At 39.9% G+C, this 27,727-nt stretch overlaps 1 protein-coding gene and 3 pseudogenes across 2 annotated transcripts in view; 1 reads left to right on the top strand and 3 right to left on the bottom strand.

The window, feature by feature from the left end:
* The window catches only part of PHF8 (PHD finger protein 8), a 181,476-nt gene that overhangs the window by 7,193 nt on the left and 146,556 nt on the right, over positions 1 to 27,727 (top strand). The window lies entirely within an intron of this gene.
* LOC101652554 lies at positions 4,114 to 4,773 on the bottom strand (annotated as a pseudogene).
* On the bottom strand, positions 8,846 to 9,317 carry LOC105979566 (annotated as a pseudogene).
* LOC105979567 lies at positions 23,575 to 26,752 on the bottom strand (annotated as a pseudogene).

Consider the following 27,727-nt stretch of genomic DNA (forward strand, 5'->3'; position numbering starts at 1 on the left):
AAAAATGAGCTGATACCAAGGGCTGAGGTAGAACGCAAATGTTTTGAAAATGATGATGGCAACAAATGTACAAATGTGCTTGACACAATGGATGTATGTATGAATTGTGATAAGGGTTGTATTAGCCCCCAATAAAATGATTTATAAAAAAAGAAATTTTCAAATTTATAAATACAGAAGTATATGGGCCAGACCTCTCCTTAATCATGTTTCTGTGGAAGTCCAGTGTTTCAGTGCATACTCTAATACAAATTTACCACTTTAATTGTTTTTAATGAAAAAAACCCAAGTTTTTATTGTTTCTGATGCTTCTCTCTTTATATGGGATGCCAGAGAACAAGGAAACTGGCTGAGAATTATTAGTTCTTTGGTTGGTGGTGGTTCTTTTCCATTAAGTACATTACACATGTGTATGTGAAGACAATATGTTCAGTCACAGTGCTTCATTTAAGTGTACTTCAGCATAATATAAAATTCCTAAATATTACAGACTTTTCATGGTTGTTTATAATAGTTTCACTCACAAATTACAAATGCACAAGTGCCCGGCGTAATACAAACTTGGAAGAGTGATTCGAGGGAGGCAACTTTCATTTTGCTGATGAAAATGTATAACTCATGGAGGTTAAGTGACTTTCTGAGTTTAAATACAAATTTAGCATTGTAACTTAGAGCTCAGGTTCTAAAAAATGGATAAAATATAGCTCTATTACTCCGATAAAGGACTAGGTTCTACAAAATACTTTGATTTATAGAGCAATGGTTCTCTGAATTTTGAATATATCAGAATTTCTTGGAAGACCCAATAAAACACAAGAATGGTAAGCCCTACTCATAGGGCTTCTGATTCAGTAGGTGAGTTGGGATTATCAAGAATAAAAGATTAAGTGCCGTATCCTGTCGTGATTCCTTCCTCTTCTGTGGAGTGTGACAATTTCTGATACTGGGGAATGTGCAGCTAAGATATTACTATAGTGTGATATTTAACTGTCAACTTGTTAAAATACAAATCATTGGATTAGGTCTGGAATATATCAATCTGTATTTTAATAAACAGGTGATGCTAATATAACCTAAAAGTTTGTGCACTGGTAGAGAAAGCTAGTTGGCAAGTGTTTATTGATGTCTGGGGCTTTGCACAACTGTTTAAATTTTAAGCTACTAACCTAAAGGTTGATGTTTCAGATTTGCCCAGAGGTACCTTTGAATAAAAGCCTGGATATCTGCTTCTGAAACAGCCGTGAAAATCCTATGGAGTACAGTTTAATTTGCAGTATATGGACTAACCATGAGTCAGAATTGACTCAACAGTAACTGGCTTAGAATTTTGTTATTTTTGTTTTTCTTTGTGTGTGGCAGGGGTGGGAGGGGGAGGATTTTGGCAAAAACCAATAGTTTTTCGCTCTGAAAAAGAATTGTTTGGCACATCATTAAGTTTAAACTCTAGATTTTAGAGGATGTAGCCCTAATTTCCTCTAAAAGATTTGGGCTCAAATTCTGAATCTGATAAAGATTTTTAGTAAAGAATTTCATCTCTGAGAAGCCTCTGTTTTCCTGAGGGTAGATGTAAAGACTTAAATAAGATAGTAACAGGTCACTGTGTTATGCATTTTGACATATTATCTTTAACCTTTTTGAGGATTTTAGAATTATTTCTATTTATTTAAATTATGCACTGTGTATTTCTTGTTGTTAAGTGCCATTGAGTGGGTTTGAACAACCTCAGTCTTTTCTGCATTCATTATAGTTTTGTCTATTGGTCCAGTTATGAGGATTTTGGTTTTTGTATTAAGTTGCAATCCATTCTAAAGGCTGCAATCTTTTATCTTCATTTTCAAGTGCTTGAAATCCTCTTCAGCTTTGAAAGATTTAATTGTGTTCATGGGGAACCTGTAGGAGGGGACCTAAAAAAATTAATAGAAAACCCTCATATATAGACCAAGAGGCAGTAATTCTAATAGAACAAGGGGATATTTTAGGTCTGTGTGTCAGGGTCTTATCCTTTTAGCATTCTTTTTCATTTTGTCTGTATGATGAGCAAATAATCCAAGAAACCAGACTATATGAAGAGGAATTTTGGCATCAGGATTGAAAGAATACTGATTAACAACTTGTGATGTACAGGTGAAATCCAAGAGGACTAAAAGTACTTACTGATCAAAAACTACAACCTTCAATATGGATTATACTTCAACACAAAGAAACCACCTCTCACAACTGGAACAATAGACACCATCATGAAAAATGGAGAAAAAAATTGAAGTCAGGAATTTCATTTAATTTGGATTCACAATGCCCATGGACGCAGCACCCAAGAAATCAAACAACTTCTCATATTGAGCAAATTTACTATAAAAGGCCTTTTAAAAAAAAATCATTTTATTGGGGGCTCATACAACTCTTATCACAATCCATACAGACATCCATTGTGTGTCAAGCACATTTGTTTATTTGTTGCCCTCATCATTCTCAAAACATTTGCTTTCTACTGAGCCCTTGGTATCAGCTCCTCATTTTCCCCCCTCCCTCCCCGCTCTCCCTCATGCACCCTTGATGATTTATAAATTATTATTATTTTGTCGTGTCTTACACTGTCTGACATCTCCCTTCCCCCACTTTTCTGTTGTCCATCCCCCAGGGAGGTGGTTATATGTAGAGCCTTGTAATCGGTTCCCCCTTTCTTCCCCACCTTCCCTCCACCCTCCTGGTATCGCCACTCTCACCACTGGTCCTGAAGGGATCATCCACCCTGGATTCCCTGTGTTTCCAGTTCCTATCTGTACCAGTGTACATGCTGTGGTCTAGCTGGATTTGTAAGGTAGAATTGGGATCATGCTAGTGGAGGGAAGGAAGCAATTAAGAACTAGAGGAAAGTTCTGTGCTTCATCGTTACACTGCACTCTGACTGGCTCCTCTCCTCCCTGTGACCCTTCTGTAAGGGAATGTCTTGTTGCCTACAGGGCTTTGGGTCCCCAATCTGCACTCCGTCTCATTCACAATGATATGATTTTTTTGTTCTTTGATGCCTGATACCTGATCCCATCGACACCTCATGATCACACAGGCTGCTGTTCTTCCATGTGACTTTGTTGCTTCTCAGCTAGATGGCCGCTTGTTTACCTTCAATCCTTTAAGACCCCAGAGGCTATATCTTTTGATAGCCGGGCACAAGGCCTTTTAAAAATGTTAAAAAGGAAAGATGTCACTTTAAGGACTAAAGTGTACCCGACCCAGGGCATGGTATATTTAATAGCTTCATATGCATGTGAAAGCTGGACAGTGAATATGGAAGACTAGAAAAGAATTCATGCCTTTGAATTATGGTGTTGATGAAGAATATTGACTATACCATGAACTGCTAGAACAAACAAATCTGTCTTAGAAGACGTAAAGCCAGAATGCTCCTTAGAAGTGAAAATGGGAAAACTTCCTTTCTTTGACACTTTTGGCATGTTATCAGAAGGGACCTGTCCATGAACTTTACCATGCGTGGTAAAGTAGAGGGCCATTGAAAAAGTGGAAGCCCCTCCATGCAATGGATTGACATAGTGGCTATAACATTGGGCCCAAACATAGCAATGATTATGAGACGGGCAAAGGACAGGGCAGTGTTTTGTTATGTTGTACATCGTTCTGTTGGAACCACATACTGTGGTTCAGAGCTGGTTCTGCTGCACCTAATAATACCAGTATTATATATTGGGTGTGTTGTGGTAGTTTGTTCTTGTCAAGGTTCAAGGAATGCAGGATTCTAGTATTCTATATTTTTTATTTTGTAGGCTCTATAGTGATATTTCATTCCTTATATTGATAATTCATGTCGTTTTTTTCCCCTCTGTTAGTCTTGCTAGAAGTTTGTCAGTTTTGTTGATAGTTTCTTTTTTTTAACAGTTATCAACAAATCTTGATATTTATTAGTCTGCTAGGGTAAGAAAGAAACATGATACTTTAAAGTTATTTTCACTTTCCTATGAACTATTTTATAGTAAAAATGTATTGGGTAAGAAGTGTTCTTAAGCTCAAAGTTCTAAAAGTAATCTTTAGTTTGCAACTGAACAGTGTACTCCAAGATTCTACAACATTTTAATGGTATTTACAGGATAAATATTAATTTTAGTCACTAAATTCCTCCTCATCACTGAAATAAGTGCTTTTCTTGATCCTTGGACATCTTGAACCATCTGATGTTGAAGGCTTCTCCGAACTGGTTTTCCATCTTTCTTCTTCAATTTTAGCGTGCTATTTCACTTTCTTCGACTTCCTCAATTTATTCTTCTGGCTCAGGAATTTTCTTCTTTTTCTTTTTCTCTTTCTTCTTTGGAGGTTCATGTTCTCCAAGCATATTTTTAGGACAGGCATAACTTAAATGACCATTTTCCCCACATTCATAACACTTAGATTTATCGAAGTAGTGTAGCCTTCTGATGAACTCGGCTGCTCTTCCATTGTCAATAGCAATACTTCCTTTTATCACTCTACCAAGTAACTGTTGTTAATTGCTTGGGAACAGTTTTGTGCAGATTCTTTATCCAAAAATAAAATAAATGCAACCCCTCTACTCTTCCTGGTGTCTTTATCTTTCATTATAGTAACCTTTACAACTTTACCATATTTGGAAAATATCCTGTATAAGTCATTGTTTGTGAGGGAAAAGGAAAGATTGGATACATATACTGTACTTTTACTTGGGGCCAATCCACCACTCATTTTGCCATTGAGTCCATGCCGACTCTTAGCGACCCAGATAGGCCAGGGTAGAACTGCCCCTTTGGATTTCCGCGACCGTAATTCTTTCCCGAAGAGGGAAGTCCTGTCTTTTTCCCCTTCTGCTAAGATGGGCCCGAGGGGTTAGGAGCGCGTGAGCCCCAGATTCAACTGAGGCTCAACCCCGCCTATCTCTCACCCCACGTAGCATCTGTTAGGCCTTACCCAGGCGCTCATTAGACGCACTAGACCCAGCGGCTGGCCAGGCGGCAGGTGCCTGTTGATAGTTTCAAAGAACCAACCCCCTCGGCCCTCATTGACTTTTTGTATTGTCTTTCTGTTTGCAATTTCATTGATTGCTGCACTTTCTTCGTCCCTTTTGCTGGCTTTGGGTTTATTTTGCTCTCTGTTTTTTTTTTTAGTTAGAAATTAATATTATTGATATGGGACTTCTTTTTTCCATTTAAGCTTTTAGTGCTATAAATTTCCCTCTCAGCACAGATTTAGCTGTGCCTCACCAATTTTGATATATTTTAATTTTCATGTAGTTTAATATATTTTTATTTCTCTTGAGACTTTCTTTGACTCATGAATTGTTTATGAAGTACAAGGGGGATTCAAAAATTTCATGGAAAAATAGATGAAAAGATAATGGAAATTTCCCATATTTGGGAGCCTTCTTGTACGTTATTTAGTTTCTAAATGTTTGTAGATTTGTACATTTTCCTGTGATGTTTCTATTACTGATTTCAAGCCTGATTCCATTGTGGTCAGAGTATTCTCCATCTAATTTTAATCCATTTAAATTTGTAGAGGTTTGTTTTCTGATTCAGGATTTGGTCTACCTTGTTAAATGTTGCATGGTCACTTGAAAAGAATGTATATTTTGGTTTTAGGTGGAATGTTTATAAGAATTTATAACCTTTCGTTGTTTGATTATACAGAACTCTTATCTATCCTTACTGATTTTCTATCTAGTCATTCAATCAATTGTTTAGAGAGAGGTATTGAGTGTCCAACTATAATTTTATGCATTTGTCTTTCTCCTTTCATTTATCAGTTATTGTGTCACATTTTGCATATGCTTATAGGATTTCTGTGTCACATTTGTGAAAATTTCACTCTTTATTTCACCAAATACTTTTTCAGCACACTCTTTCTACTCTTTCTGGGACTCTGATGACAAAATTTTAGATTTTTGAAAATATAGTTATTTGCCGGAGCTCTGTTCATTTTTAAAAATTTATTTTCTGATGTTTCTATTGGGTAATTTCTATTGTTCTGTTTTCAAGTTCACTGATTCTTTCCTCTGTTGTCTCCATCCTGTTGTTGAGCTCATTGGATGAGTTTTCTATTTGGAACTTTTGCAAGAAATGACAAATTAAATCGGATTTTCTGATATTTTTTAAATAATGAAAGAAGAAAAAAGATTAAAAAAATAAAGAAGATAATGAGTGAAAATGTAGTCTTTCCAGGAAAAGGGCCCAACTATTGGGTCAAAAAATAGATATTGAGCAGGCTAGCAGCCAGACAGGATCCTAAGCAATCTTGTAACCTCTCAACTCTGTTCTTCAACTTGCACTAATTTTCATTGAATGCCCATATTTTGTATTATAATAGCACTTGATGCTACCTCTACTAACAACCCTACTTTATATTCTTATTACCATATATACCCGTGTATAAGCTGAGTTTTTCAGCACATTTTTAATGCAGTTTTTTGTGGAAAAATTAGGTGCCTTGGCTGGTATTCAGGTTGGCTTATACTCGAGTATATATGCTGTATATCCTAGTGTTATAGTGGAGTCACTATAGATTTTTATAGACCTAGATTTTTATTCTGCTCTGCTACTTAATTAGCTTTATAATCTCCATGAAATTGCTTACCTATTTTATAACTCAAATTTCTTACTGTTAAATTAGAATGATATTAATAATGATAATGATTATAGCCAGCTACTTATATGAAAGATACTCTTAAGTACGTTACTTGTTTTAGCTCATTCAATCTTCATAACAGTCCAAAGAGATGGGTACTATTAATTCTCCCATTTTAAAGTTGTAGAAACAGAATTTGAATAAATTGCCTAAGTTCACATAGCTAGTAAATGGCAGAGTTGAGATTCAAAAGTATAGGTTTGGCTTCCAAGCCTGTCCTTTTTAAATGCTGTCTATGATGCCTCTGAATATTGGGCAGAATTCCCTGATAAGTTGTGAGTTTAAATGTGATAAATATTAACGTTTATAGGTCAGTTTCTCCTCATTTTCTTTTGGGCAAGTTTCAAATTCAGTTATCATATCTTACCTTGCTTCATTTTTTATAGTACTTACCCTTATATGAAACTTTTTACACCACCTGCCTTCCTCCCTAGAATTCCTACTCCATGAGGTCGTCATATCTGTATATAATCAATATTTGTTGATTTATATATTCGTTTATCCAATAAATATGTGAGAATTGAGGATAATTCATCTTAATCTCAAGACCTGGATCTGTAATTATTGTTTTTTTTTACTAAGAAAACTAAAGCATAATACCATTTATTACCCTTGGTTCCAGGAGACTGTCATTGAGACAGTACAGCTAGAAACCTGATTTTCATTGGCTTCCCTCCTTGATCTGAGGAGCTATCTAACCCAATGAATATTTGTTGAATGGGGTGGATAATAAGTAAACAAGACTTGGAGATGTATAAGGTGAGGAATTTAGTGAACAAGCTAGATATTGTCTGCTAAATGTAGTTGGGGCAGACAGCAAGTAAATGAGCAGTTAAGAAATATGAGTGCTGAAATTGGAAGAGTGTGGGGTCTCAACAGCAGTAGAGTATAGGAAGAGCAGAATATTCTAGGCTGTGTGTTTGTTGAAGCCCAGGAACAAGAAAAAGCTTGGGATTGAAAATCTAGATTTTTTTAAAGATCATTTTATTGGGGGCTCTTACAGCTCTTATAACAATCCATACATCTATTGCATCAAGCATATTTGTGCATATGTTGCCGTCATCATTTTCTAAACATTTACTTTTAATTTGAGCCCTTGGTATCAGCTCCTCTTCCCCACACCACCCTCTTGACCCCTTGATAAATTATAAATTATTATTATTTTCATATCTTAAACCAACCACTGTCTCCCTTCACCCATGTTTCCATTGTTCATCTCCCCTCAGGGTTGGGGGTAAGGGTTATGCGTTGATCATTGCAATCAACCTTCCTCCCTTCCTACCCTCCTCCACCACCTTCCCTCTACACTCCTGGTATTGCTACTCCCAGATGGTTTTTGAGGCCAGGGTGGGTTTCTTGGCCATAGGGCCATTGTATTAACACAGAAGGGGACCTTTCACTTTAGGCTTAATGTATGTTCTTTGAATTGTTGTCTTCAAGCTTAACAATTCGATCTTTGAATATTTGTGTTATAAGAGAAGTGTGATGGAACAATGGGTATGTGCTGGGGACTTACAACCTTGGTTCATGTGTAGTTCTATTTCCTGCCTCCCTGAACAGATTCCGTGGGTGCTGGGCCTGAGTACAGAATTGGGGAGAGCTTGGGGTCAGATGCATGTGCCCTGTGTAGTCAGTCTTGCAGTGGGTTCCCCAGACACTAGTGATGGCCTGCCCATGCCCAAGGAAGTGTGGCATTAAATAACAAATTAAAAAGTACCCTGACAAGTTGATCAAGAGAGACCAGAGAGAAAAGGAAAAGGGCCTTTTCCTGATAGAGAGGCCTTATTTTTTCATTTTATACTGTTGCTGTTAGTTGCCATTGAGTCAGTTCTGATCCATGTATATACAGGTGACCCTATATATAACAGAACACTGCCTGATCCTATGCCATCCTACAATTGTTGCTATGTTTGAGCTCATTATTGCGGTCAGTGTGTTAGTCCATTTCATGAAGGGGCTTGGCATTTTTGCTGACTCTCTATTTTACCTAGCATGAATTCTGGCAGTTGCTCGTTGATGAGCTGCTGCAACCATTTTTTTTTTTCTCAAGAAACATCTTTATTAATACAGTATTTATTTGTCTTCCCTCTGTCAAACCCTGAGCCAATTTCTTTCCCTGGGCTGCCTGGGGAGGTGCAGTGAAAGCAACATACAGGGCAGACAAGATGTGGGACAGAGAACATGGGAGGTGAAGAAGGCTCCTTCATATGGTGAAGAGTATGAGGAAGGCCAACATCAGGCAAAAAAGCCCCATGGCCTCCGAGAGGGCAAAGCCCAGGATGGCGTAGGAGGAGAGCTGCTGCTTCAGAGAAGGGTTCCTGGCATCACCAATGATGAGACTCCCAAACACAGTCCCAATGCCAGCTCCAGAGCCAGCCGTTCCAACTGTGGCAGCCCCGGCCCCAATGAACTTGGCGGCTATATTAATGTCCCTTGAAATGGTGCTGGTTTGGAAGCTGCGACTAGGGATAAGAGAGGTCTGGGAACATGGGGCTGTCTAGCTGCTGAAGCGCTCGTCTGTCAGTGTCTCGGTCCGTTTCTGCAGGAACACAGACAATAGTCAGCTCAGCAGCTGGGAGGTGCTCCTGACCTGGGACGGGGTGGAGACGAATTTGGCGCAGGCGTACATTTTTTAGGGGATGAGGGGCAGTAGCAGGCGAGCTGCTCCTAGTGCAGAGAAGATGCTGCTGCAACCATTTTTTTTTGTTTGTTTGTTTTGTTTTGCTTTTTTAAACATTTTATTAGGGGCTCATACAACTGTCATCGCAATCCGTACACACATCAACTGTGCAAAGCACATCCGTACATCACTCTCAAAACACTTTCCCTCCACCCATTTTATAAATTATCTTCAGGAAACTTGTACTTGCATGTGCTATTAATACTATTCAATAATATTTGCATTCTGTTGAGATACTTTTCTATGGAGTGGGCACAAATAAGGACCTTTTTCAGTTGACTGGCCAGGTAGCTGCCTTCCAGATTTCTTGGTGTAAACTTAGTGCTTCCATTGCTGCATCAATTTGTTGAAATATTTCATTGGTATTCCATCAATTCATAGAGTTTTGGTTTTTGCCAATGCCCAACAATACTATTGGCTCTTGATCATATTCTAATTTCCTGAAATGGTTAAATGTCAATCAGTTTTTTGGTCCAGTGACTATGTATACCTTCCATCTTCTTTGGATGTTTCCCGTGTCATTCAGTGCTTTCCCAGGGAATCCTTCAATATTTCAACTGTAGGCTTGAAATTTTCCCTTTGATTTTTCAGCTTCAGAAATGCTGAGTGTGTTACTTTTTCACCCTAATTCCAGATCTTTGCACATTTCACTGTGATATTTTACTGCATCTTCTTGAACTCCCCTATGAAGCTTCTTTTCACCTCTCTCATTTAATCATTTCTTCCTTTTGCTTTAGTTTCTCTGTATTCAGGAGGAAGTTTTAGAGACTTTTGTGGCACCCATTTTGGTCTTTTATTTCTTCCTTTCTTTTTAATGATCTTTTTGCTCTGTTTATGTATAATGTACTTGATGTCATCCCTAGTTTGTCTGGTCTTTGATCATTAGTATTCAATGTTTCAAATCTATTCTTGATATGGGCTCTAAATTCAGATTGAATATACTCTAGTTCATATTTTAGTTCTCCTGAGCTTGTTTTATTTTCTTCAGTTTCAACCTAAACTTGCATATGAGCAGTTGTTCTGTTTTGCAGTTGACTACTGGCCTCATTCTAACTAATGATATTGAACCTTTTTATTGTCTCTTTCTGTAGATATAGTCAGTTTTATTCCTATATATTTCATCTGCAAAGGTACACATGTATACTTGCCATATATGTTGTTGTAAGTCAGTGGTTCTAAACCTATGGGTCGCGACCCCTTTGGGGGTGGTGGTGGAACGACCCTTTCACAGGGGTCACCTGAGACCATTGGAAAATACATAAATATTTCTCAATATATAATTACATATTGTTTTGTGATTAATCACTATGCTTTAATTGTATTTAATTAGGTTCAATTTGTAACAATGAAAATACATCCTGCATATCAGATATTTACATTGCCATTCTTAACAATAACAAAATTACAGTTATGAAGTAGCAACGAAAATAATTTTACGGTTGGGGCTCACCACAACATGAGGAACTGTTGTGTATTAAAGGTTCGCGGCATTAGGAAGGTTGAGAACCACTTTGTAAGTAGTATTTGCAATGAATAAATTATTGGCCTTGCAAAAATTTAATCATGCAATGTCTGGTATCCTTTCTATCCCCAAGGCCATATTATTTAACTGCTGATCCTACTTTGTTAACAATTTTTATATTCCAGTACCAGTAGTTTTACTTATTTATTGTCATCATTGGGAATTGGGTGAAGGCTTACAGTGCTAATCCATTTTCCATTCAACAATTTATATACATTTTGTTTCATGCCATTGATTTGAATCCCCACAAAGTAGCATCACTTTTGCCACTTCCTCCATTTGTTTCCCTTTAAATCCTCTTTTTTTCCTAACCCTTTTGAATTTTGTGCTTGGGTAAATGCTGTTCTTTGACCCTTTGTATGTGTTTATGTCAACTAGACACTCCTGAGTAAAGGTAGGGGTGGAGGCCAACTACCAATTGGGTTGTAACCTGATGATGCCCCCATAGGGGTGTGTCCTTTTCTATAAAAAGGAGTGAGAAGAGTTGAATCCTCTTTATCCCTTTACCTTATGCTGGAGCTGGAGGTGGATCTTGCATCAGATTCCTTGATCTCCTGTAGCCTCACCTGCCATTCCCAGGAGCAATCAGGGGACTACAGATGGTGGATTCATTTGGCTGACTTCAGACTCAGTTACCTCTGCCCCTGCCAGTTTGTGCCCCCCTCCCTCTGACCTCTGCTTTATCATCCTGCTTCCTGTTCATCAACTTCAATGAATAAGGAGAAGCCTGACTTGAACCAGATTGGACTACTATTATAACCATGTAAGCCATTTTTCAGTATAAATCTCTTCTTATATACAAACATATATGCATCACTGGTTTTGCTTCTCTAGAGAACCCAAGCCAACACTCCATGTGTCTTCAATTTTCACCACTCTTCTTTCCTCTGGACAGTAAGAGGGCAATATTTGCACCTTAGATGACTACTCATGAGCTTTACACTGCCACACTTCCCTACTGGTTTAGCCTGTATGTCTATTCAAATATCCATTCCTCAAATATCTCTGCCATCAAGTTGATTCCAACTCATCGCAATCTTATAGGACAGAGTAGAACTGTCACACTTTGGGTTTCTGAGACTGTAAATCTTTATGGGAACAGAAAGACTCATCTTTGTCCCAAGGAGCACCTGGTAAGTTCATACTTACCTGTGTTTAGCAGGTGACCTGTGTTTAGCAGACCAACGTATAACCCATTATGGCATTAAGGCTCCTTGTATCCACTCCTAGGTCACTGTTAATACAGGGTTGTGTATATAACAGTATTACCTCTGTTCTCTTTAAGTCTTGCCTTTCTTCCAGCGTCGTCTTCTTCCATTTATTGCTAAAATCTCTCTTAGTGCTCTCCTCTTCATTCAATTTAATTTGTACCTAGTTTGTTAGTTAGGAGTCCTGGTGGCAGAGTCATTACTTGTTTAGGCTGTTAACCACAAATTCAGCAGTTTGAAATCACCAGCTGCCTGTTAGGAAAAAGATGAGACTTTTTACTCCTGTAAAGAGTTACCATCTTGGAAACCCACAGGGGCAGTTCTACCCTGTCCTATACAGTTGTTATGAGTTGTGATCAACTTGATGGCAGTGAGTTTGCATTGTTGTTGTTGTTGTTAACCCTCTAGTTCAGGGGTGAGGAGCCTGTTTTCTGCTTTGGGCCATGAAAAATACCAATTTAAAAATTAGCCTGCTATATTCGATCAAACATTAAATTAACTCACCTCTAACAAGTTGACTGCAACTGCTTCTCTTTGGTGAGTTGTGTGATGTTACTTGTTATTGATAATTTGTACAAACCCCATACGGCCCATCGGCTGGACCTTTCCCACTCCTGCTCTAGTTAGTAATTTACCCTTCCTCTCTACCACCTCTGATAACTTTCAAAATAATGTGTATTTTAATATGAAAACTTCATGACTTTTTATAATACTGCTCTGATATAATATCTGTCCTTTTGTGATTAGCTTATTTCACTCAGCATTATATCCTCCAGGTTCATCCATGTGATGAGGTATTTGAAGATTCATAAGTATCACTGAGTCAGAATTAACTCAATTGCAGTGAGTTTCATTTTTTACTATTCCATTGTCTGTATGCATCATACTTGGATTATCCATTCTTCCATTGACGGGCATTTAGGTTGTTTTCATCTTTTTGCTATTGTGAATAGGGCTGTGATGAACATGGGTATGCATCTACTTATTCATTTCAAGGTTCTTATTATTCTAGGATACATACCAAGTAGTGGGATTACTGAGTCATGTGGTATTTTAATTTCCAATTTTTTAAGGAAGTGCCATATTGTTTTCTACAGTGATTACCCTATTTTACATTTAGTTTCTCTATAGCCTTGCCAACATTTGTTATTTTTTAACTGTCTACTTTTGTTTACAACTTTGCTATTAATGCTGGGGTAAGGTTATAATAATTTTTTAATAACTCTATATAACTAATGATTATGAACACTTCTTCATATGCTTGTTAGCTGCCTGAATATCTTTCTTAGTGAATTATCTGTTCATGTCCTCTGCCAATTTTTAAATTGTATTGTCTTTCTGTTATTGAGGTGTTCTACCCTGTCCTATAGGGTCACTTTGAGTCGACATCAACTCAATGGCAGTGAATTGTTTGAGTTTAAGGTAAAGTCCAGCTTGCTTTGTAGGGTTTCCAATTTGAGAGTCTTCTGGTTGTGTTCTATGAAGGATGTTGTGCATCTTGAAAGGATAGAGTCTAATGTCCCAGTTGTCTATAGTACATTTCTTGGGTCACCAGGGGCTGGCTAGAAACTAGGTCAAAAGTGCCCAGTTAGGAACAGAGTTACCGGCATATTTTCCCTTTTGGATCAATAAACATAATGTTAAGCATTTTCTCAATGGTGAAGTGTCACCTATTTACCCATCAAAAGTGTAATGACCTTCTCTGAAATAGACATGTCCCCAAGCCCTCTCTCGGTCCTAGTTCTCTGTAAGGTTCACTAGTTATTCTTGTATGAGTGTCTGTTGACACTACCAAAAGTTGTTATTAGGTGCTATCAAGTTGGTTCCAACCCATAGCGACCCTATACACACAGAATGAAACACTGCACAATCTTGCACCATCCTCATAATTGTTTCTATATTTGAGCCCATTGTTACAGCCACTGAATCAATCCATATTGTGGCATTCCTCTTTTTTGCTGCCTCTCTACTTCACCACGCATGATGTTCTTCTCCAGGGACTGGTCTCTCCTGACATGTCCCAAAGAATGTAAGACGAAGTCGCCCCATCCTTTCCTCTAGGAGTACTTTGTATTCTTCAAAGACAGACTTGTTTGTCCTTTTGGCACTCCATAGTACATTCAGTATTCTTTGCCAGCACCACAATTCAAAGGCATTGATTCTTCTTCAGTCCTCCTTATTCAATGTCCAACTTTCACGTGATTATTAGGTAATCGAAAATACCACCGCTTGGATAAGGCCCACCTTAGTCCTCAAAGTAACATCCTTGCTTTTCAATACTCTAAAATGTGCCTTGCACAGCAGATTTACCCAATACAATGGGTTTTTTGACCTCTTTACTGCTGCTTCCATGAGCATTGACATTGGATGAAAGCAACATGAAATCCTTGACAACTTCAATCCTTTCTTTGTTTGTCATGTATCTGTTGGTACAGTTGTGAGGATTTTGGTCTTCTTTACATATTAGAGGCTGCAAATATTGTTCAGCAGCAACCACCAGTGTTTCAAGTCCTCCTCACTTTCAGCAAGCAAAGTTTTGTTTTCTGCGTATGGCAGTTGTTAATAAGCCTTCCTCCAACCTGATGTTGCATTCTTCATATAATCCAGCTTCTCGGATGATTTTTTCAGCATACAAATTGAGTAAGTATGCTGAGAGGATATAACCCTGATGCATACCTTTGCTGATTTTAAACCATGCAATATTCCCTTGTTCTGTTTGCAGTTCTCCAGGAGCACAATGGAGTGTTCAGGAATTCCCATTCTTCTGAAGGCTCTCCATAGTTATGACCTATGTAATTAAATCCATTGGCATAGTCAAGAAAAAACAAGTAAACATCTTTCTCTGCATTCAGCCAAGATCTTTCTGACATCAGCAATGATATCCCTTGTTCCATGGCCTCTTCTGAATCAGACCTAAATATCGGTCAGCTTGCTGGCAACTTCTACAACTGTTGTTGGATGATCTTCACCAAAATTTTACTTTCATGAGATATTAATGGTATTGTTTTATTACCCCGAGCCTTCTGTTGGATCATCTCTCTTTGGAATGAAGGCAAACATGGATCTCTTCCAGTTAGTTGGCTAAGTAGCTGTCTTTCAGCTTTCCTGGCACAGACAAGTAAGTGCTTCCAGTGCTTCATCAGCTAGTTGAAACATTTCATTTGTTATTTCATCAATTCCTGGAGTGTTATTTTTAGCTAATGCTGCTTTTGATGCAGCTGGAACATCTTTCGGTACCATTGGTCCTTGCTCATATGCTACCTCTTGAAATGGTTGAATGTCGACTAAGTCCTTTTTTTGTACAGTGACTGTATTCTTACCAGCTTCTTTCGATATTCTTGCATCATTTAATATTTGGCCCATAGAATATTTCAGTATTGCAACTCAAGGCTTGATTTCTTTTTTTTTTACTTCTTTCCATTTAAAATATGCCGTGCCCTTTTTGGTTTTCTAACTCTAGGGTTTTGAACATTTCATTAAAATGTTTCACTGTTTCTTCTTGAGGTACTCTTTGAAATACTCTTTTTTTTAATCACTTTATTGGGAGCTCGTACAACTCTTAACACAATCCATACATCCATCCATGTGTCAAGCACATTTGTACATTTGCTGCCATCTTCATTTTCAAAGCATTTTCTTTCTAATTGAGCCCTTGGTATCAGCTCCTCATTTTTTCCCCTTCCTTCCCTCTCCCACCCTCCTTCCCTCATAAACCCTTGATAATTTATACATTATTATTTTTTCATGTCTTACACTATTTGATGTCTCTCTTTACCCACTTTTCTGTTGTCCCTCCCCCTGGGTTATAGGTAGGTCATTGTGATCGGTTCCCCATTTCTCCCCCACCTTCCCCTTCCCCTCCTGGTATGGTTACTCACAGTATTGGTCCTGAGATGTTTATCTGTCCTGGATTCCCTGTGTTCTCGGCTCTTCTCCGTACCTGTGTACATGCTCTGATCTAGTCATATTTGTAAGGTAGAGTGGGGTCATGATAAGTGTGGAGGAAGGGTTGGGGAGAAGCATTAAGGAACTGGAAGCAAGTTGTATGTTTCATCAGTGCTATACTGCACCCTGACTGGCTCATCTCCTCCCCGCGACCTTTCTGTAAGTGGCATGTCCAGTTACCTACAGATGGGCTTTGGGTCTCCACTCCACACACCCCCTTATTAACAATTATATGATTTTTTTGTTCTGGGTCTTTGATGCCTGACACTTGATTCCATCGACACCTCATAATCACAAAGGCTGGTGTGCTTCTTCCATGTGGGCTTTGTTGCTTCTCAGCTAGATGACCACTTGTTTATCTTCAAGCCTTTAAGATCCCAGATGCTATATCTTTTGATAGTTGGGCACCATCAGCTTTCTTCACTACATTTGCTTATGTACCCACTTTGTCTTCAACAATCGTAGATCTATTGTGCGTAGATCTATTTCCCTATCATTTTATATATATATTTTTTTCATATGTACACGCCTGTATTTAGACCTCTATAAATGACCTTTGCCTCCTAGTTTTTTCCTCTATTTCCTTTTACTTTCCTCTTGTCCCACTATCATGTGCAACCTTCATTTAGGTTTCAATAATTCCTCTTAGTTACATTGCCCTTGATCAAGCCCTACCAGGCCTCCTATACCCTCCCTCTTTGCCATTGATTTTAGATCACTTGTTGTTCCCTTGTCCCTGGGTTTGTTAACACCCACTTCCTTTCCCCCCTGCCTCCCCCTCTCCTGTGTCCCCCTGGAACCGTCAGTCCCGTTGTTTTCTCCTCTGGATTATTTATCCTGCCTATCTTATCTAGATAAACCTGCAGAGATAATAATATTCACCAAAACAAGACAGAGCAAAACAAAGCAACAAAAAGAAAAATCAAAAGCCAACGACAAAAGAAGATAAACCTATAAATAATTCAAGATCTGTGTTTTCTGGTTGAGTCTGATAGGGCGCCATGCCCTGGCCCCAAAGTCTATTTTTGGTATTTCCCAGGAATTTCGTTGCTCTGCAACCCTTGGTGTTCTGTTGCACACCCTTAGTGTTTCCCCTCAGTGTGGTGAGGTCAGATCAGGCAAAATTCCCACAGTGTATCTCCAGTGTTGTCCCCGTTGCACTATGGGTCAGTGAGGGACATCGTGTCTTGTGGTGGGGCTGGCCCTATGATCCTCTCTCTGCATTGGTTGCTCTGAGCAGGAATATAATCCTCGGTGCTTGGTGGGCCAGGATGTAATCCAGTCTCTTTCCCTCCCACTTCATTTGCTCCTGTGTGCTCTGAACAGGCTTGTCCCTCTCCCTGAGCTATAGCTTCAGTGCTGCCCTCTGAAGTGAAATCTTCTGGGGGGAAGTAGGCTATCCACGTATTTGTGATTGTGGCTAGCCCCTCAGACCTCTCTATTGGGTCTGTGCTTCATGCTGGTATGTTGCATTCATGTCTTGATGCACCTGGTTGAAGTCTGGTCCCTCTTTCCCTGTGGAGCTGTAAACAACACCCTCACCTTGGGTGAGTTGATGTCCTGTTCCCCTGCTGCCAAACAGAGTCTTTTTTTTTTCACCTCCTTTTTAGTTGGCTACCATATGTATCCCTGGATTTGTTTTGGCCCCTGCCATACTATCTGGCCCTCACCCCAGGAATGCATGTATACAGTAGGTTTTTCCCTATGCCCCTTTTGCATTTTTAAGCTTACGTCAGTGGACTCATGTTGTACTTGTCCTTTTGTGCTTGATTTACTTCACTTAGCATTATTTCCTACAATTCTTCGCATGCAGCGATGTGCTTCATGCATTCATTGCTGCTTTTTAGGGATGCGTAGTACTGCATTGCATGTATGTACCACAGTTTTTTAATCAATTCGTCTGTTGATGGAAATTTGGGTCATTTCCAAATCCTTGCAATTGTGAACTTTGCTGTGATGAATATTGGAGCACAGATGTCTGGCCGTGGTTTGTGCAGAACTGACATCTTTACTATATTGAAACTTCCTTTCCAAGAGCATGGCATATTCTTCCATTTGTTGAGGTCCCTCCTGGTTTCTTGTAATAGTGTTTTGTAGGTTTCCTCGTATAGATCTTTTGTGTTTTCAGTCAGGTGTTTGCCTCAATATTTCAATTTGTGCTTGGCTATTGTGAAAGGTACCACCTATTTGAGCCCCTCTTCCGTGGTCATGTCTGATGTGTGTAGCAACCAAATAGACTTCTGTTTGTTGATCTTGCATATTGCCACTCTGCCATATTCTTCTATTGCTTCCAGGACTCTCCTTGTGGAGCTTTTAGGAATTTTTATATATACAGTCATATCATCTGCGAATAATGTTAGTTTCACCTCTTCCTTCCCCAGGCGAATACCTTTGATGTTTTTTCTTTGCTTTATGTTGTTGCTAGGACCTCCATTACAGTGTTAAATAAGAGTGAGGACAAGGGTCATCCTTATCTGGCCCCCTTTTCAGTGGAATTGTTTTCGTCTTTCTCCTTTGACTACCAGGTTGGTTTTTCATATATAGTTTGTATTATATTGAGGTATTTTCCTTCCATTCCTATCTTCATGAATTTCTTAAGCAGGATTTGGTGTTAGATATTGTCGAATGCTTTTCCCACATCTATTGATATTATCATGTTGTTCTTATAATTTTTCATGTCACTGTGGTGAATAATAATAATGGTATTTTGTATATTGAACCATCCCTGCATCCCTGGTATGAATCTCACTTGGTCATGGTATATTATTTGTTTTATAAACTTTTGTATTCTATTGGCCAGTATTTTGCTAAGGATTTTTGTATCAATGTTCATTAGGGATATCATTTTCGATTCTTGTCCATTTTCAGTATCAGAGTTATACGCCTCGTAGAAAGAGTTCGGGCGTTTGTCTTTTCTTTTCTTTTTTCCTATGAACTGGGAGAGTTTGTGTAGGATTGGTGTCAGTTCTGCCATGAACGCTTGGTAGAATTCTCCTGTGAGCCCATCTTGTCCAAGGGATTCTTTTGGTGGTAATCCCTTGATAACCCTTTCTATTTCTTCTATTGCTGTGGGTCTGTTATGATTACTGACGTCCATCTGGGATAGTCTCGGGAGGGATTGTTTTTCCAAGTATTTATTCATGTCTTCCAAGTTGTTTAATTCATTGAATTTTAGGCCTTTTTAGTACTGTGTAATTATCCTTTTTACTTTATTAGGGTCCACTGTAATGTCCCCTGTTTCATCCCTCATCCTGGCTATTGAAATTTGTTCCTTCAGTTCTTTGGTTTGGTTTGCCAGAGGTCTGTCTATTCTGTTAATCCTTTCAAAGAACCAACTGTTAGCTGCATTTTCCCCATAGTTTTCTAGTTTTCCCTCTTATGAGTCTCAGCCCTGCTTTTTATTATTTCTTTTCTTTTGCTATTAGTAGTATTATCGTGTTGACTCTGCTCTAATTTATGTAAGTTTTGTGTCAGCATATCAATCATAAGTCTCTTCCTTTTTCATGTGTGCCTGTATTGCCATCAAACTTACTCTGATAACTTCCTTTAATTATTGACCTTTTTTTCATGTTTGTTAAAGTCTGCTTGGGTGTCCTCTAGTTCACTGGTGCGATTATCTTTCTCCTCCAGTCGGTTGTCGAAGTCCGTGAATTTGGTACTGGTTTTTGTTATCTCGTCTCTAAGCTCTTGTGTATGGTCTTTATCACCTTTATCATTTCATCATTTTTCTATATTGTTTTCCTCATATCCTATATGACTCCAAGCAGCATTCTGAAAATTTCTTTCTGTGGCAGATCAATGTCTGCTTCTTCTATGCATGTCAGATTCAGGATTTCTTCTGACATTGCCTTTTTTTGTCCAGTTTTTCTGTTGAGGTCGTTGGGGCTGATTGCTGTTTGCATTGTGTTGTTTTAGAGGAGCCTGGCGCCATTTTCCAGAGAGTCAAAGAGCACTGTGCTCTTTCTGGAGAGTCATAGGAATGCTTCTTCAAACTGCCTGCAGCTAATTGCACTATGGGATTGGCCTACTACTTTATCCTCTTGTGGCTTCACTCTTTCCCTAGCCAACCAGTATTCTGTTATTTGGAGGTTAAGTTGGATGGTCTTCTCAGGGGATGCTGGTTAGCTGGTTATGGACCCGCGATGATGGTGCTGCACTGGATGATGTCACAGTAAATTATGGTCTTGTGGCCCACGGAAGTTTCAGGAGCCACATAGGGCAATGGGGGGAGGGGTGGTTGCCTGCTGCAATAGCAGCTTTTGTGTCGAGCACCATAGATGTTGGGCAGGATTGCCTTAGTCAGCTAGATCGCCACGGAGGTTAGGGAGAGGTTCCCACAGCTGTGTTGAGCGCTGGAGTTTTGGTGGAGCTGCCTTAGACAACGTGAGGCACTACGGCATGCAGGAGGACATTCCCTTTGTGACATAGGACCACAGAGGAAGGACAGGCGCTTCCCCTGCCATGCAGGCAAGATTACCTCTGGAGGACGGTATGTGGGCTTCCCCAGCTGCATGTTAAGCTGCAGAGGGTTGGCAGTAGGATTTCCCCCGGATTAATGTGGGTGGGTTTTCCCCACCACTTGTTACAGTGCAGAAGGCAGGCGGGCAGGTGGGATTTCCCCCGGAAGAAAGTGGGTGGACTTTCCCTAGCCATGTGTTATGCTTTAGAAGGTGTAGCTCCCCTAGCTGGTTGGAAGGTGGGCATAATTTCCCTAGGCTAAGTGGAGTGGCCTGGAGGTAGGCAGTGATATGTGAGAGAAAAGGGAAGAGAAAGAAAGAAAAAAAACCCAAAAAGTGAGCCTGCTGAGACTGGGGGGAAAGAGAGAGAGAAACAAAAATAAATATATACATGAGCCCCGATCTCCTGACTGTGGGTCTGGAGGGGTTTAAATCCTGTCCAGAGGTTGCAGCAAGCTGTGGCTGTGTTGAAGTAAAGGCCTTGAGGCAGCCAAAGAAGCCCAGCTCTGGCCAAGACTGTATAGCAGGGCCAAGGTGAAACCTTAGCTCGCCTCCACAGTGGTAAGACAAAACCCCACAGCTCCTCACAGCCTAGTGGATCTTTGCTACTTATCTTTATGGTGCTCCTCCTGCAACTCAGCAGCATGGAATTTCCCTCAGTTGGTCTCCTGTGCTGTTTTCTGTGGAGTCCCTCTGGTATGTGTTACTCAGTCACCATCTTGCCAGAAGTTTTGCTCTTTGAAATTTTCTATTCAGCTCTTTGACTTTATCCCTTCTTCCATTTGCTTTAGCTGCTCTACAATTAAGAATGAGTTTCAGAGTCTCTTCTGACAATCCCTTTTTTTCCTCTTATCTATTAAATACCTGTTTGCTTTGTTTATGAATCATGTTTTTGATGTTCTCCCACAGCTTATCAGATGTTCTGTTATTACTGTTCAATGCAGCAAATCTTCCTTGAAATATTCTTTTATTGAGGTGGGATAGACTCAAGGTCGTATATTGGCTCTCATGGACGTGTTTTAATATTCTTCAGCTTCTACCTGAACTCATACATGAACAAGTGATTGTTGGTTCCACAGTCAACCCCTGGCCTGGTTTTATCTGCTGACATTGAGCTTCACCAGCTTCTCTTCCCATAGATATGTTCCATCTTATTTCTGTGTATTCCATCTGGAAAAGTCTCCATTTATCTTGTAAAAAGGTATTTGCAAAATTGTATCATGTGATCTCCAGTTTTATTTCAGTCACCAAGATCTTAATTTCTGTGTTTGTTCCTACTTTGTTTTCAACTTTTGCATTCCAATTACCAATAATTATCAATGCATCCTTATTGCATGTCTGATCAATTTCTGACTGAAATTGCTGGTAGAATTCTTCAATTTCTTCATCACTAGGAAAATTTTCCTAGATTTATACTTTGTACATTCCAGGTTCCAGTTATTAATAGATTTTTGCAGCTGTTTCCTCTTCCTTTGAATTGTGCCACATCACCAAAGGAAGATCCTGAAGGCTTCACTCCCCCACATGCTTAACCTTTAATGTCACCATGATTGACTCTACTTTGTGAAAGTAGCTCCTCCTCAGTCACATTTGAGTGCCTTCCTCAGTTCTGTTTCCAACAATGTTCTGCTTCCATTCATTATCTGACACAGTTTCTTAGCTATATATAACATTTTCAGTGGTTACTTCCTCCAACATGGGCAGACTAGTCCTTTTTAGTTGTTTGTTCTTACTCTGGAAGCTCTGCTGAAATCTTTTCACTTTGGATGACCCTGCTGGCATTTTAAATGCAAGTGTCATAGCTTCCAGCTTCAGCAACACACAAGCCATGACAGTATGGCAAACTACTAATTGGCAAGAAGTAATTGATCTTCTCCTAATCCCTACAACATGGGAAACTCACCCCATTTGGAGTGAGGCCATCTCTCTTGAGTTGTTTTTTAAGATGTTCCAAGAAGGGGGAGATATAAAGCTAAGGCGACTAGGCAGGGACACTACTGTGTTGCTTGGGGGACCAGATTAGAAGCCTACATAACCTCAAGACAGAGCAGAACTGCACCCTTGGGTTTGTGAGGCCATAAATTTTTATGGGAACCAAAAAGCCTCATTTTTCTCCTGCAGGGCAGCTGGTAGGTTCAAACTGCTGACCTTGCTTCTAGCAACCCAGCACACAATCCACTATGCCACAAGGGCTCCTTCAACACCTGTGCAGAAGGAACAAATGTAAAAGGGGAGAAAGTTTAATATATATATAAAAAAGAAGAAATTCTGGTACAGAAATCTGCCTTTGTCTTGGTGTCTTTTTATACTAGTGGACTCAAACCATATTTGTCCTTTTGTGATTAATTAGCTTCACTCAGCATAATTGTTTTCAGGTCCATCCATGTTCTGGGGTCTTTTATGGTTTCATCACTGTTATTTAGTGATGCATAGTATTCCATTGTGTGCTTGTACCAGAATTTCTTCTTTTTAATATATATATTAAACTTGTTTTGTTCCGGTTTGATTTTAACAAATGCATCCGGAGAGGGCCCACAGGAAAAAAATGAAGCCTATAGGTGCAGGGCCCTCCAGGCTGCCCGAAGGGGGTGCAGGTCCCCACCCTTTGCCTCTTCTTCCTTCCTCATCTACAGGGGGCTTAGGGACAGATATAGGCAGGGGAGGGGGCTAGTCTTCAGTCTGTGGGGGTGGTGTTTGGAGGGAAAGGGATACAGAGAACGGGGGACCAGACCAGGGATGACAGAAGGAATGCCAGTGGACCATTTACCAGAATCCATAGCATTCTGATTCTAGATTGAATTTAAAAAAAAACAAAACAGAAACTAAGCCATAAGCAGCACTTTCCCCCTTTACCCATCCAGGGATATAGCGAAAGGGGAGAAGAGGAGGGCAGCTTCACCAATGCCGTTGCTTGCTCCTGGCCAAGGGTGATGTGTAGGGGTGTCCCCAAGTAATGGGAGAGGGGGAAGAAAAAGCAAACAAACAAATTAAACATCAAATAAATCGTGTAGGAGTCCAGCCAGGTACAAGGCCAGGGCTGTGCAAGGCTAAGGGATGGGATGTCTGCAGGTTCCAGGATCACTGCTGCTACTACCGCCACCTTGGGAACTAGTTATTTTGCTATGTGTTGATTGCAGCAGCTGCCTCTGTCATGGCAGATAGCACTGTGATCAGGATCTCTTTTCTACAGTCATACTTCGGCTCAATCTCCTTGCCACAGTCGCCCTTGGGCAGACAAAAGTCCTCCTGTACCTCCCCACTGTCCTGGAGCAGTGAAAGGTATCCATCCTGAATGTCAGTAAGCTGGAAGTCATTCCTTTTGATGTTGGAGACATCCATATTATAAGTTGAGGGGCAGATATCATCTTCTTTCTTCCCATTAAAGATGTCAATACCAACAAGGTAAACTTTGGTATACTCATGCTTACCAGTCTTCGAAGTAGACAGTCTTAGATGGCCGGCCTTTTAGCACCACAAAGCCATTCTTTTGTAATGCTGAGCACTGTATTGGGAAGGTGGCGGAGCCCCTTGCATCTCCTGTCTTGAAGTCCAATCATTTGCCATTTTAAAAGGCCCCGATTCCACAAATGCACTTACTTGCCCTGCTTGCTTCCAAACTCCCTGTTGCCACCACCTCTACCACCACCGCCGCTACTCCAGAATTTCTTATCCGTTCTTCAACTGATTGGCATTGGACTGTTTTCAACTTCTTGTTATTGTGGACTGTGCTGCAGTGAAAGAGAGCATATGTCTATTTGTATACTATCTTGATTTCTTTAAGATATTGATATGATCTCTCAATCTCCCAGCAGAGATATTGATATGGTACTGATAAGGTATTTTTCTTCCCAGTTTCTTCAGGAAGCGCCATATTGCTTTCCACAATGGTAGTTGTGCTGACTTAATTAATGTTCTGTAATTTATCTCTCTAGTTTTTAATATCCATTGCAATGGCTACACAGAAACTCAGATAAAACTCATGATTTAAGCGTTTATTTGGGAAGTTAACACTTTGTAATGCCAAGAGAAACGTTTACCAGGACAGTTACAAAGTTTCAGCTCTGCTAATAAATTCCCAAAGGGGCATACTATTCTGCTGGGCCACTCATCCGAAAGGCATTCAGCTCAAGCTCTATGACTCAACAGACACAGCTCCTTAAATTAAGTGTCTGAAGGCCCTCCACTACAGTAAGCCTCAGCCAAAAGTTCTGTGGGTCAACAAGTCCAACTTCGCCCAATTAAGTGCCCAGAGTTATCCCACTCCAAAAATCGGCCTCCTGCACAAAAGCACTCGTTGTAATTTGATCCGTGGGTTGGGAAATCCATTACTGTGTTACATGCTCTGGCTCCTGATACTGCTGCTGCTCCTCTGATGGTGTAGTTGTCAGGAGGATCCAGGAAGTTCACTGTGCAGAGATCTTGGATCCAGAGGCCATGTTCCTTGCCTTGCTCTTGTTGATAATGAGATCCCTCCTCCTGATTCCAGAGGGCTCATTTCATACACAGCAAGATGCCACTCCAGGGAATCCTATTTGCAATTACTCAGCAGTGAATCCTACCAATATTTTCCCCTCTTTCTCGTCAGAATGGGGAAAGGCTATTTGGTGGGAGTTAGAGACTGGCTAGAAGAGCCATATTAAATAATTTACGGTCCCTGCAGTAATAATAAGTGGCTATCTGTATAAGCCAACAGATTTGTAAAAATAATTGGAAAATGTATTTTAAGAAGAATAACTGGAATTAATAAGTTTCATGGAAAGATACTTCATGAGGATAAAGCGAGAGAGCTGTTTGATCACGAGGTGTCAACGGGATCAGGTATCAGGCATCAGAAGACTCAAAGCAAACAATCATATCAATGCAAACAAGGCAGGTCAGAGTGGAGACCCAAAGCCCATCTGTAGACAATTGGACACCCCCTCACAGATGGGTCACAAGGAAGGGACGGGCCAGCCAGGGTGCAGTATAGCACGGAATGAAACAACATTCCTCTAGATCTTTAGTGTCCTCCCCACCACCACCACCACCACTATCATGACCCCAGTTCTACCTTATAAATTGGGCTAGAGCGGAGCATGTACACTGGTACAGCTAAGAGCTCTCAACACATGGAATCCAGGATAGATAAATCCCTCAGGAACAGTAATGGGAGTAACAGTCGATACCTTGAGGGTAGGGGGAAGGTGGGGGGAGAAAAAGGGGAGGAGTGATCACAATGATAGATGTATAACCCCCCCCCCAGGGGAACACACTACAGAAACGTGGGTGAAAGAAGACAGCGGATGGTATAATATATGAAAATAATAATTTATAATTTATCGAGGGGTCATGAGAGCGAAAGGGTGGGGGAGGGAGGAAAAAAAGAGTTGATAACAAGGGCTCAAGTAGAAAGAAAATGTTTTGAAAAGGATGATGGCAACAAAGGTGCTTGATGGTACAAAGGTGCTGACACAATGGATGTATGATTGTTATAGGAACTGTAAGAGTCCCCAGTAAATGATTTATAAAAAAGAGAGAGAGCTGAAAGATAATGGGTAGATATACAGGGAATAGGAGGGACAAAGGAGACAAAATACTTGGATGTGGGTGCTTAAGTTCTGTGGCTATAGCATTTTGAATATGGGCATATCTGTGCACTCAGAATGGAAAAAAAAGAGTTTTGTTTTTTTTTTTAAGTGTGGGTGAGCCAGAATCTACAGGCCTGCCTTTTTTTTCCTGGGAGAAATGTGTATTCTCAGGAGGGTAGGGTCACACCACAAGAGGAAGTGGGAAAGAAGTAGGAGGGAAAAACGTATTGTAGTAGAACAGAAGTATGAAATTCAAAGAAAATAAACTAAGAAATTGGCCTTGTAGGAGGGAATTCTTGCTCCTTGGTAGTGTTACTGTGTGGAGAGGATGGGGCACATGTGGTTGGGAGTTCTCCAGGGCACTGGAGAACAAAGTAGAAAAAAGAAAGGAAGAGGAAAATAATGGTGAAAAATTAAACTTGGGTATTGAGTATGTCTACAACCAAGCTGTTCATGCTATCTTGCATCCACCAGGGCCCTCAGATACCAATGAGGTAAGAAGTTTGGCTGTCTGGGTTGCTACAGGGGTGGGGTAAATAAGCTGTGTAGGGCATGAGGAGCTCACAGAAGCAGCTTATTGGTAAAATGAAGTCTGTCAGCAGACATTGCTGCTCTCCCACTTTAAGAAACCTGGGTCTACTTAGCATGTGAGTTTCTCATTACCTTGAAGTACCTGAACCTCTCTGGTAGTTGCTGAGGAGATCTTCCCATGCTTGAGATCTGCCAGCCATATTCCCTGATCTCTCAAAAGGGTTTTTGTTTGTTTGTTTTGTTTTTCTGACTACCTTCTTGCCTCCACGGTTTCTGTCGAAATAATTACAGTTTTGCTGTAAAAGGTCTCAAGGAGTCAAAATCTACTCTATTTTGCTGATTTTGGCAGGAAGTCTTATTCTCCTTTGTTTTTCCTAAACTCTTTCAGGATTAATTAGTTTCTTTGCTTTTGAAAAGTGTGATTATGATGTCTTGATGGTTTTCTTTTGGGGTTTATCCTGTTCAGGTTTCATTCATATTTTGGTAATTTTATTTCTTTTTTAATTGTAGCTATTTTTCCATTTTTTTCTTTATTCCAAACAGGATGGCATTCCAGAAATGCTGTTCACAGTTACTTACAAGTGAATCCTATCAGTTCTACTACCTTCTTACCAGGCCCATGCAAGTAAAGGTCTTTTGGTAGGAGTTTGGCTAGATTAAATACTAACTCACTGCTCTTCAATTCCTCACACCAAAATTCCTTCAACTTTCAGAACATTTTCATGCAACAACTTTCAGTTTTCTGTGTACTTTAAAATTTTTTTCCTGTGGAAGAATTCTTTTCTTCTTGATGGTGACCCACATAAATCTTAAGGCTTTCTCTATATAATTTTTGGGTGGTGGTGCTATCTTTTCTTTGATTATTCTGTAGCCAACTAGAATTGAAAGGAGATATTTGTCTTCAGTCAACACTGATTTGACTTCCTTTGACAGTTTTATTTCTCTGCCCTGTCCATGAATTATTTCTAGAGGAATGTTGTGTGTTTCATCGGTGCCATACTGCACCCTGGATCAATGGTCCCTTCTGTGAGGGAATGTCCCACTGTCTACAGATGGGCTCTGAGTTTCCCCTCTGACCCCTTACCTTCACATTGGTATAATTGTTTTTTGGTCTTCAGATACCTGATCCCATCGACACCGTGTGATCACACATGCCATGTGGGCTTTGTTGCTTC

The sequence above is a fragment of the Echinops telfairi genome, unplaced genomic scaffold (genome assembly GCF_000313985.2).
Source record: "Echinops telfairi isolate 266 unplaced genomic scaffold, ASM31398v2 ScPeMD7_19;HRSCAF=73, whole genome shotgun sequence".
Lineage (NCBI taxonomy): Eukaryota > Metazoa > Chordata > Mammalia > Afrosoricida > Tenrecidae > Echinops > Echinops telfairi.